Source organism: Diadema antillarum, unplaced genomic scaffold (genome assembly GCF_040938485.1).
Source record: "Diadema antillarum isolate AM-2024a unplaced genomic scaffold, OU_Dant_1.0 seq00001791_RagTag, whole genome shotgun sequence".
Classification (NCBI taxonomy): Eukaryota; Metazoa; Echinodermata; class Echinoidea; order Diadematoida; family Diadematidae; genus Diadema; species Diadema antillarum.
The window spans coordinates 179,795-192,488 of NW_027272469.1; the positions used below are offsets into that span (position 1 = coordinate 179,795).

At 37.5% G+C, this 12,694-nt stretch overlaps 1 non-coding gene across 1 annotated transcript; it reads right to left on the reverse strand.

Annotated features, from left to right (window-relative positions):
* Positions 1–275: 275 nt before the first annotated feature.
* On the reverse strand, positions 276–357 carry Trnal-aag (transfer RNA leucine (anticodon AAG)). The gene has a single exon. It is a non-coding gene; the product is annotated as a tRNA-Leu (tRNA).
* Between the last annotated feature and the right edge of the window lie 12,337 nt (positions 358–12,694).

Here is a 12,694-nt window from a genome sequence, read left to right on the forward strand (position 1 = left end):
TACTGCAAGAGAATTATACTCTCTTCGTCAAAGTAAGTTATGAACACATTGGATAGAGCGTATAACTTCTCCACGGCATACATGGATTATACATCTGAAAGGAAAAGGGGACAAATAGATAGTTGCATGATTTCTCCTCCTTCTTGAGCAAGTCCTCCTTGCTCAGACCCAGCGGCAGTTCAGGATGCCTGGACAGGTCAGCTCCCCCGTATTTTATGGAGTGGTTTTCATACAGAAAACGTAAAATCATGTTGTCGATTTTGACAAAAAAGCTGTGGCAGCGGTGGGATTCGAACCCACGCCATCGAAATGACTGGTGCCTTAAACCAGCGCCTTAGACCGCTCGGCCACGCTACCTCGGTGGCTGCGGAGGTGTTCGTAACGACGAGATCGATCAATTCTGTCCCAGTTGACATGCGCGTTCAACACACCACAGTGCACAGTGATCTATGGGACACGTGCGAATGGCAGGTTGCCCTTTGAACATTACGTGCAGCATCAATGTTGACTTTGGTATACAAGACTTTAGTTTAAAGGAAATATTCCCGACAGAGATGATATAAGTTCTCTATTATGTTGCCTTATTTGGATTAACACTCTTCTTCCCATCATTAGTGACCTTGTCGTCAATCAATTTTCATCAAGTAATATTATAGACCTACGAAGATTACAGAATTCAATAGTGTCCGAAAAAAAAGTTTCTTTTTAATGAATTAGTGCAGCACTGGTTATGCAATGCTTCCACTCGTTATCTATAATCATTTATAGCGTCATCACTCAGATCTATCTTTATACGCTGCACAGCTATTGTCTTGTGGTAAATATTGACACTTTGTTGTTGGTAAACCAGCAAGCCTATACACAGTACTAGTATTCATTTTATGATTTCGTCGATTGAGTTATTTTGCGAGCAATCATGGCAATGTGTTCAGAAGATAACTGATATTATAGTCTTGTAAGTCTGTGCTGTATACATGCGGATATTAATTTTTTTGACTTCTGGAATTATTATTCTCTCTCTCTCTCTCTCTCTCTCTCTTAATTTGTAGTTTTCATGCCCTCTAAAAAGTCATATTTACGCCTTTTTTACTTTCACATTATTTGTAATGGTTCCATGTTCTACATTTCATAATTATAATGTCATACAAATCATGTTAATTTCCATTTGATATCAAGAGAGAAAATAACACAATACAAAACAGATGATTTGTGATGGAAAGAGAGACATATAAATCAAATACAAATAACGTGCGTAATATGAGGAACTTATTAAAAAGCAGAGGCTTGTAAAATGTATTTACAGGCTCTTAAAGTAATGGTTTTAATAGTTTGTTACAATGAATGTCTTAATGACGAAAAATGACGAAACTAAAGTTAAATATCTTTGTACGGGTACCGATCGTGCAAGGGGAGGGTATACAATGGAAGGGCGTAGCTCCCTCAAACAAGAGCGAGCTTTTGCATTTTTACAATAAATGCAACGATCTGGCGCACACTCTCTTTTTATTTGGTGGAGTATGTGGGAATTTGTCGATCACTATATCGTGAAGTAGGTATATTAATGGTGGAAGATCGAGTGTAAAAGGGGGATGTTGGTGGGGGTATCCCCCTCAGCGAAAGCTTTTGCATTTTTAGAATTGAAATGAAATCATTCTGCTGCATATTTTTGTGTAGCATTTGGACAATTCTTAATCCCCAAAAGGTTTTAAACATATGGAAGCGAGTAAGAGGGAGGTGGTGGTGGTGGCGGTGGGGGGGGGGGGGGGGTATCCCCCCTCAAATACGAGGGGTCTTTTTTTTGGGGGGGGGGGTGATTCCGCCCGAGCCTTTTTAGGATTTAACTTTTATCATTCAATATTAGTGAATTGTCTTCATTCTCAGTTCTTTCTTGTCTCCATGTTCGATGCTTTGAACATGAAAAGAGCAAATCTGGATATACTTTGAACTACGAAAATATGAAATAGACCGGTTCTGTAATGTATTCAGATTCTGTGCATGCTTTGTTCACAAAAGCTACCTTGACAATCACAAAGCTTATGTCAGAGGTTTGCCCGACCAAACAACAACTAAGCGAATTTCTGCCTATGGAACTCAATGGGAAGGCGCAGGTGAGTGAAATACTTCCTTATTACTAGGCTGTTAGGGGAAAAAAAAATGTTCAGTCAAGTTACTGCTGAAGCATTTATCTTGAAAAGTTTATGTCATTGCTCTACGAACTAAGTAGGTCTATATACTTACAGTATGAGTGTAAACACATACAATTGCTTGTTGAAGTGAGTTCTTTATCGAAATATATACGTGTATATGCTGAGTAGGAGAGAGCGTTAGACACCACCGTGTCAAACATTTGCAAACACTGTCAGTGTATTCTTTGTAGATATAAATGTACAAAGAGCAATTTTTAGCCATTATTCTACACGTCCTCTTTGGTTTGTAATCACCACGGCTTTAACAGAGGTATCGTTCAACCACATTCATCGAGGCACGTAATGATCTTTGATTACTTTGAGAGCCTTGAAGAAGAGATGAGGATAAAGCACAGTTTCATCAAAAGACAGTTTCTCAACACGTCCAAGGAAAATTAATGTTTCTCCTCCAGTAGGACATAAATGCACGCAAGGTATCCAGTGAACATATTATTTGATACAATCTTATTTAATTGCAACACATCATGGAGTATTTGGCAGATATTTAGACAATGTGCAACGTGTTTTTACTCTGTTTTGCTGGCCAGCATGTTGCCCATAGTCTGGGTGCCAGAGGCTGTGCCTTGTTTTACCGTCTACCCGATGTTTTTGGATTGTTCTACCCTATTTCGAGGGTGCTGAATTCGAATCTGGATGATGCAACTTTTGCATCCTTGAGGGTTTTGAGATATTCAAAATGGCCGCCAAAATGGCCGCCAAAATGTGAAATTCCGATATATTTCCTAATAAATGGCAAAAAATGGACAAAAAATATTGATGTAAGAACATCAATATTTCACATTTTTCACTGTTTCAAAGGAAATATATGGGAATTTCCCTTTTTGGCGGCCATCTTGAATATCTCAAAACCCTCAAGGATGCAAGAGTTGCATCATCCAGATTCGGATTCAGCACCCTCGAAATAGGATAAAACCATCAAAAAACATCGGGCAGACGGTAAAACAAGGTTAGGTCCAAATTCTGACTTTGGCACCCAGACTATAGAAAAAAATCATGCACTTAATGGTAAAAGCACCATGTTATACTTGATACACATGTACATGATGCTAATACAAGTCATTTCTGATATGGAAGCCACTCTGATTCTCCCTCTGGCGGCCGTGGTGGCCATTTTTCAAAATGGCCGCCATGTGATACAGCAATGCTGTGTATTTTGGAAACTATAAGTCTGATTGTCGTGATTCTTGTACCAAGTATAAGTTTTGAGGGTCAAGGATTGCAATAAAATAATTTTTGAGAGGATAAAACCATGACAACCTACTTATTGGCGGCCATTGAAAAAAAAAAAATATGGCCACCATGCTAGATATAACATATCCTTAAATCGTATGGACAAAGGGTCATGACTCTGGTACCAACTTACATGTTTTTGGGCCAAGGATTCCGATAAATACAACTGTAAGTGAATATGAATCGTTTCATCCTACGTTTTGGCGGCCATTTTAATAAATATGGCTGCCATACAACAGATAATGAATATTGTATCTTCGAACTCAAACTAGAAATATCACTTAAGGTGATTAATACCCCCGCCCCGTGACGACAGTCTTACCCAAGGAATGATCTTTCCTTGATCTTCTGCCATTTAAATGCCGTTACCATGGCAACGCAGCTTCCGACACATCCGAAAAATATGTCTTGCACATCTTCCCACCAAGACTATTGTGTGTGCCACATTTCATAAGCTTTTGTCAAAAACTGAGGAAGTAGTTCAATCCACAAGATCTTTCCTTGATCTTCCGCCATTAATATGCCGTTACCATGGCAACGCAGCTTCCGACACGTCCCAAAAATATGTCTTGCACATCATAGACCAATGTGTGTGCCACATTTCATGAGCTTCAGTCGAATACAGAGGAAGTAGTTCAATCCGCAAGATCTTTCCTTGATCTTCTGCCATTTATATACCGTTACCATGGCAACGCATCTTCCGACACGTCCGAAAAATATGTCTTCCACATCTTCCCACCAAGATCAAGGTGTGTGCCACATTTCATAAGCTTTGGTCAAAAAACTGAGGAAGTAGTTAAATCCGCAATATCTTTCCTTGATCTTCTGCCATTAATATGCCGTTACCATGGCAACGTACTTTCGGGTACTGTCAAAAAATGCGTCTTGCACATCTACAACCAAAGGCACACATCTGTGCCAAGTTTCATGGAAATTGGGCAAAAACTGAGGAAGTAGTTTGCAACACAAAATTTTCCATCATTTTGGCTCATAATATGTGAGCTGTTACCATGGCAACATACTTTTTGTCACTGTCAAGAAATGTGTCATGCTGACCTATATCCTAGGACAAACATTCAATATGAATTCCATGAGAATTGGAAGAACACGGATGAAGCAGTTTTGCCATGAAGCATTTTGCCCTATATTTTACCAATAACATGCCGTTACCATGGCAACGCACTTTTTGCCACTGCGGAAATATGTGTCTTGCACATTAACATATTCAGATGAACATCTGTACCTAATTTCATAAAAATTGATCAAAAACTGTGGGAGGAGTTCGCGACGCAAGATTTGTACCCATTTTTGCCCATAATATGCCGTTACCATGGCAACGTACTTTTGGGTACTGTCAAAAAATACGTCTTGCACATCTACAACCCAAGGCACACATCTGTGCCAAGTTTTATGGGAATCGAATGAAAACTGAGGAAGTAGTTCGCGACGCAAGATTTGCAACGGACCGACCGCCCGACCGACCGACCGCCCGACCGCCCGACCGCCCGACCGACCGCCCGACCGCCCGACCGCCCGACCGACCGCCCGACCGACCGTCCGCTGATTCCTATATACCCCCTTCAAACTTCGTTTGGCGGGGGTATAAAGATATATAATCACGATTCAAGTGTAAAAGTATAGTTTTGGGGTGAAGGTTTTCAATATAATGATGTTTTAGCAAAGTGAATAGGTTCATCACATCCTTTGTTTTGGCGGCCATTTAATGAATATGGCCTCCCTCCAGTTATTATAGCGTACGAGTGTTATGAAAACGGGATGCCCATTGTGGATTGATTCTGGTGTAAACGTTTGTTTTAGGGGTCAACAATTACTTGTTCACTCATTTTTAGTATTCTAATTTGGAACATCTGGGCATAGTTAACTTTGTAAGCATTTTGGAAAATATGCTCAACTTCCTTTATAGGATTTGTGTACAGTATGTGAAAAACATGATCTTCACAATTTCATGTCTAAAGTACATATTAATCAATATCATACATTTTCTAGAAATATAGACTCTCGCTTTCTCTGGTCCCTGACCCATGGAATGAACATCCGGCACTTGTTTGAGGTTCATCATTTTCCCTCATCAATACAGAGCGAAGTTTCTTTTTACCAAATTGAATTCTGCATCTCTTATGAAACTTTTCAGAGTTCCTTTGTAATGTAGTTTCTATGTCGTCTCCATCATTACGGCGTGAGATGTTCAGCGTAGTGGGTAAAGAATCGGCCTCATGAAAAGAAATCAGATCTTCTGCCAAAGTTTTGTATCCTTTACCAACATCATTTCTTTTAGACAAAGCTGGACATGATAGGTTTTTTGTGTCATCATCTTGACATAATTATGATGCACTTGGTCCAATCTGTTTCTTTCCTGGGAGCTGGTTTTTCGGTTCAAATGAGTTTTACTTTTGAAGCCATGTTATCCTGCAAATAAAACCAATCACCAATTACTTAAAAAGATAACATTTTATGTAAATGTGCTGAACAGAGGTAAAGCAAAAAACGTATGTGTAATCTTTTTTTTTTTTAGAAATGTGACAAACATTTTCTTTAAATGGATTTGTGGTTGTGAATTTTACCTTTTGATGTATTATGCAAAGAATAAGAACAAGGAAAAATCATATTTTCTGTTTCTGTGTGTAGTTCTACTCTGAATACATTACTTGTTATGGTTGATCTATGCATTGATTTTTATCAATGATTTTAGCCTCTTGAACTGAATTTCACTCTAACCTAACCCCAAAGAAATTATACAAATATACATTTGATGCATTTGCCATTCTCTTATGGAATAAGGATTAAGGTTTCAAAATTCAAAAGCAACTTCTACAGGTAAATGGACAGTGGGCATTCAAACACAATTTTATAACGTAAGAACGCCCATCCAAAATATAAATTACAAGAAAAATTATGCTTATTTGTAAATTTAAGGAAAACCTCAAAAAATACAAATTTCTAGGTTCATAATTATTGGAAGATAAAACTGCAGAATAAAAAATTCAGTAAATCGATCTTACTTACCGGCACCAGTAGAAATACTGAAGACGTTCTCTAAAGCGCGCCTGCATCTACATATGCATTCACGTTCATCACCGCTCATCAATGGATGATCAGGAACAATAATTGTTTTGGATTGTCAGAGCTCATTCGATTCCTTCATAATGATTCCTTATAATTTTGTGTAACAGTTTTGACAAGGTCATACTATGAAATAACGAACAAGAACTGAAAACAAACTTTAGAAATCAGTAGGTCTTATAAGACTGCAATAATCATGTCTTTGTGGCTGGAAACTATGACAGTACACTATAGTTGTAATCTCCTGTCTCTGCATCCAAAATTGGGGTTAAAGTCTTCTATTCCATTCTCACCATTTATTCTATTATTCAACATAATTATCTTTAGTATTCCAGGTTGCAACAATTGCACTTATGTGATGCATACCTACTTGAATAGTGAATGTGATCGAGGTATGGTCAATCAACAGCAATCAATGAACAATGAAGAACTAAACGCCGCATTAACAAAGGAGGTTCATTTTTTACCAGTAATAGGTGAACACGATTCTTGTCCATGGGACAATACATATGGCAAGTAAAGGTGTGTATATATATAGTATATAGGCTATATACAGGGTGGCCCCTCAGAAAACGGAAACGAATATTTTTTTTTCAAAACCAAAACGAAATTGTCCAATTTGGTTGAGTGCTTTTCTTTCTAGACATGTTTTTGTTGATCATTAATTTCTTACTTTATTTTATCAAAGCTCAGCAACGGAGACTACCCAACAGTTGAAGGTCAATTTTCGACAATAATCCTATTCAAGTATTCCACATTGTGATATGCTGCCTCAATTCTTTGTTAGTCTCCCAAGGCAGTGGCTTTTGTTCGATGCTGAAGTTTGTTGAATTGAGCTAAGAAATTTACGCTCGACTCGTCTTTACAAAAAAATATGTAGAATGAAAACTGCTCAACCAAATCGGATGATTTTGGTGTCATTCTTCTTCTAGATTAATTCTCTATAACTCTATGTCATTCATTTTTGCATCAAAGTAATGCAAATGTGCAAATATTTGCGAAAACTTGCGTTTCCGTTAATTCTAGGCCACACTGTATATAATGTGTGTGTGTTTTTTTTTTTGTGTGTGTGTGTGCATACTCTATGTAGTGCGGCAGTCAACGTTATCAAAATGGACATGAAAACGGAATGTGTTAGTTCTCGTCATCAACAAAAGAATGCTTGTTTAAAATCGTTGATCCCAATTAGTTTCAAAGACGTATACAGTATAGTATGTATGCGGTGGCCATGTTTTAAAATGGCAGCCAAAACATAGGATGTGATGGTTGTATACACGAAAAGATGTATCCATTTAAATAATTGAACCTCAAAAACATATTTTTGAACCAGAATCATGAACATGCATCCATTGGTTTTTTAAGATAATATGAATAGCATGTAGAGCGGCAGCCATGTTTTTTTTTTCAAAATGGCCGCTAATAGGCCTAAGTAGGTTGCATGGTTTTTTCCTCTCAAATCTTTTTTTTTTTTTTTTTTCAATCCTTGACCCTCAAAACCTATACTTTGGTACAAGAATCACGACAATCGGACTTTTAGTTTCCAAAATACACAGCATTGCTATATCACATGGCGGCCATTTTGAAAAATGGCCACCACGGTCGCCACAGGCAGAATCAGAGTGGCTTCCATATCAGAAATGACTTGTATTGGCATCATGTACATGGTGTACAAAGTATGGTGCTTTTACCATAATGTGCATGATTCACCCTACATGTGCTCTATATCCGTTGGACTGTGTGCAATTCATCTCTGTTAATAAAAACATAACAATAGATCATGCTTGAGCAGGCAGGGTTTTTGTGTGTGTGTGTGTGTGTGTGTGTGTGTGTGTGTGTGTGTGTGTGTGTCTAGACATTCAGATTATGTCTAGACACCAGATGGTGTTTTACCATGGATCTACAACACACATGGACTATGAACGCGGGTCTTTCTTTGATCCGACGTGCATAACCGCCACCTGATTATGTGCAGTTTGATGATACATGTACATTCAGATGTATGGACAATGACAATTGTGTAATCATTCATCGTAACTGACAAAAGAACCGTTTCCCTAATTTCGGTTTTATTTGGCTGAGGTGCCGTTTCAGACTTAACTGCCTTTGGAAAATCGACAATGATGGGAAGCAGCAAACCTCAAATCCTGACAAATTTCGTGTCACAAAATTAGTAATTACTGAAGTGGACGCTTGTGGACGCGCATGTAACGTTCCTTAATGGTAAGACATAGGCCTATATGTCGTCTACCACTACTGTCCATGTTTTAATACTCTGAAACAATGTGCGAAAATGGGAAAGATTAGATTACAAATTACAACCAACCCGCCGAAATACTTGCTTTCTCTCGTAAAGTACGTGCATTTCACAAATGAAATTAACTGAGCAATGATTTGCCAATGTATACAACTCTTTACTGCACATGCATTTTTCGTTTAAGAGAGTTGTTATCTTCTGCGCGTGTAGTTTGTAGGTATCTCAAAGCGCCTTCTTGTTTTTACTCCAGGCTGGCAGTCGGTGATGCACGATGAGATCAAAGCAGGAAAGCACCTTTAAAATGTTACTATAGTATTGTGACGCTTTTTACAGAAACAGGTGTTTGAATTGATAAACGAGCGTGTGCATGTCCATGTGTGGTAGGTCCTCTTTCATGAAACGAGCACAACATTACAATGTGCAACTTATTGCAACTTCTGGCATAACGCCCTCACAAGTTCATTTTCAGAACAGGCCAATCACATTAACGTCCTTTTATTCCCCCGAAATCTTTGATTGCCTCAAACAATTAAATCGCAAAACAATCATTAATACCACGTATGGTGATTGCATGTTCTGCAATAAAGTTTAGAAAAGAAATTGTGATTGCATACAATAGCTTAAAGGGATGGTACAGTTTCAGTTGAGATAGGGTTGAGATTCCCAATTCACGTGTCTTGATGATGGTTGTTGTTTTTTTTTTTTGAGAAAATGATAAACCTCTTACGAAAATATGAAAGTGCATATAATTCTAAGAGGAATTCAAAGTTTATTTGATTAAAATTGGTTTGAAAATGGCTGAAATATCCAAAACGAAGCAATCCTAGTAAAAGGTGGGACCCATCTTTCATCAAGATTGCTGTGTTTTACGTTGTTTTGTGATATCTCGGCCATTTCAAAACCACATTTTCATCCAATAAACTTTGAATTCCTCTTAGAATTATATGCTTTTTAACATTTCACTAAGTGATTTCTAATTGTATCTCACAAAAAGTTAAAAGCTAAATTCTCACCTCAACCAATATTATACCATCACTTTAAGAAACACTGAAATGAAAAAGAATGCCTAGCTTGGAATCTCCATAAGAAAAGGAAACCAGCTGCTACATGGCCCATATTCCCCCTCACCAACGCCCACATAAACACACAGACACGCATACAGAACACACACATGTCATTACAAACACTCCCATGGCCTCACATACAATGCTACCATGCACCACAGATACATGGATACACACCAACACTTACACACACTCCCACACCCTCACCTTACCCTTACATACCCTTTACTAAACACATACCATGAATATAATATACTTTGGGCTGCTAAAGTCAGCGGGAACTCAGAGAATTTTAATATCAGTTATTCATTTTTTTTTAAATTCATTTATTTTATTTTATTTCATTTTATTTTTTTTAAATTCATTTATTTGATTTGATTTTATTTTATTATTTTTTTTTTGGGGGGGGGGGGGGGGGGAGGAGGGGGGGGGGCAGTGTTCCTCATGCAATAGGCCTACCCAGTGCTCGACTAGGCTTGCTAATTCCTCCTCCTGCACAGCTAGGCCATGTTGTCGACAGAAGCTCCTTGGCAAAACCTAAGGTTGGTATTATTCCGCCTCAAATTACATGCATGCAAGAGCATCTCCCAAGTTTGATTTTGTTGCGAGGCATTTTTTTTTTCAGTCAAAGTATACAGAGACGTATTTACACATATTTTGGAATTGTTCAAAGGCTCAAGCCTTGTGTCAGGATACCATTGAAAGTATGGATTTATGGGAGATCAGAAAAGCAGACTACCAAACCATTTATCAAGGCATCAAACAATCTCTCAATGTATACAACTTCTTTGGAGATATGGATGAAACTGGGAGAATGTGTAAACATAAGAATTCATCCAGAAAAGTCACAGAAACTTGTCACTAAACCAACATTTATGTGGTGTATATCACCATGCCATTCCCCCCCCCAAAAAAAAAGGTGCTAAATCCACTAAATCCCAACGAGATATGCATTCTTAAAACTCCAGTGTAGATACATATATTTTTCCAAAGCACATTTTCTTTTACTACATTGTGGGGTACTATTACCAGACATAAAAGTCATTGAATGAAAACACTTAATAAGCGTGTGAAATAAGTACTGTATTAATAAGGTTTTTCACCTTTCAATCAAAAGTGAATTTAACACCTTTTGGAAAGGAACTTCTCATACAAAGGGTGGAAGAAAAAAATGCTGAAACAAATAGTAGAAAATTAGGAGATTACCTACCAAAATGGGAAGGTTATATAATCTGTGTTTTCCACTCAAATTCTGAAGAAAATAAAAGTATAACTCTCTGAATTTACTTATGGTGTTAAGAAGCTGCAAATTCTAATGTAAGCAGAAAGGCACTGATGAACATTGGATTTTTAATGCAAGGTGTAAGAGGTCTACGTATGTGTGAGATAGGCGTGGGTTTTTTTTTCTCATTCTAGATGATATTGCATACAATTACCAATTCTGTTTGCAATTTACATAGTAGCAAGTGTAACTGTAATATTTGGTTTTACTATTGTTTTGTTATTACAATTTTTGGAACAAAATCAAATAAAGATTTCAGAACCTGCCCCCATAAAAATAAATAAATAAATAAATAAATAAAGGGTGTATGTCATGGACATCCTCCGTTGGTTCCTGTACCTTCAGTAGCTATGCACTACTACTATTAACCACGCAAATAGACACACACACACACACACACACACACACACACATTGCATCACTTATAAATGCATTTTAGCTTTTCAGTTTAACACAAATTAAGACGAAGTACGACACCTGCAGTGCTGTTGTATGTCATATATTTATTTACATATGTTTTGGTACATGAAACATATATATCAAAGTTCCTGACAATGCCTTTTTGATAAAAAAATCAGCTACATTTAAATTCTCACAATCAAATTTCTGCCTGACTCAATTACATCATTATGATAGAGGAGCAACTATATCCTCCACAAGAAAACACGGTATTGCTTATCAGACAACAAATCCCCAAATATTATTCATGACGTCTAAAATTTACACCTATAATCACACATACATAACTTTAAAGAGGCCATTCATTGGAAGTTACACCCCTCATTAGGCAAATTGCTTACACAATTATTTACATTCATATAAAATTTCTAGTACGTACCATTAAATGTCAGTTCCAATGCCATTCCATACGCCTTCACTCTCTTCAAATAATTCACCAGATTATATTCAGCGGTCAATCAGCCATAGTTTACCAAAATAATCAGACAGAAGTATGCTTGTCCAAATGTCAACTCATCTGACAAACTTTGCAAGAGGGCTCCCTCTTGGGGTGAGGATTAGGCAAAGGATTTAAAGAATCTCTAATGATACTGATTGCTGGTGACCACACTGCAAGGTAAGATTTCACTTATAATATTCGGGGGAGGGTTTTGTGAGTTAAGTGTGTGTGCTTGTGGGGGGGGGGGGGTGTTTGTTTATTAAAAGTGAGGTTATGAGAGACAAAATCTAAATCGTTTTCATGATCATTTCTTTCTTTACAAGGATTCACCAGTACAAAATGTGCCATCAAATCAACTAATAAACTATGTACTGTAAAACATGATATATTCGCGGCACAAAATTTTCGTGACTTGGAGCTGACGGCCTTTTTCATGGCATGAAATTTTTGCCACTGGCATTCAATGCATATAGAGTAGACAAGAAATTTCGCGTGCATTTTAATTTCGTGAATCTTGGCACTCGCGAATTTCGTGAAATTAAAATGCACGTGAGCATTCCTCGTTTTACAGTAACTTAAATGTAAGAACTTAACATAGACAATGTTTGATACACACAGAATAGTAAACAGGAGCTGATGAGTTAGCCCTAACATCAACAACTCTGCTTCCTAACTGTA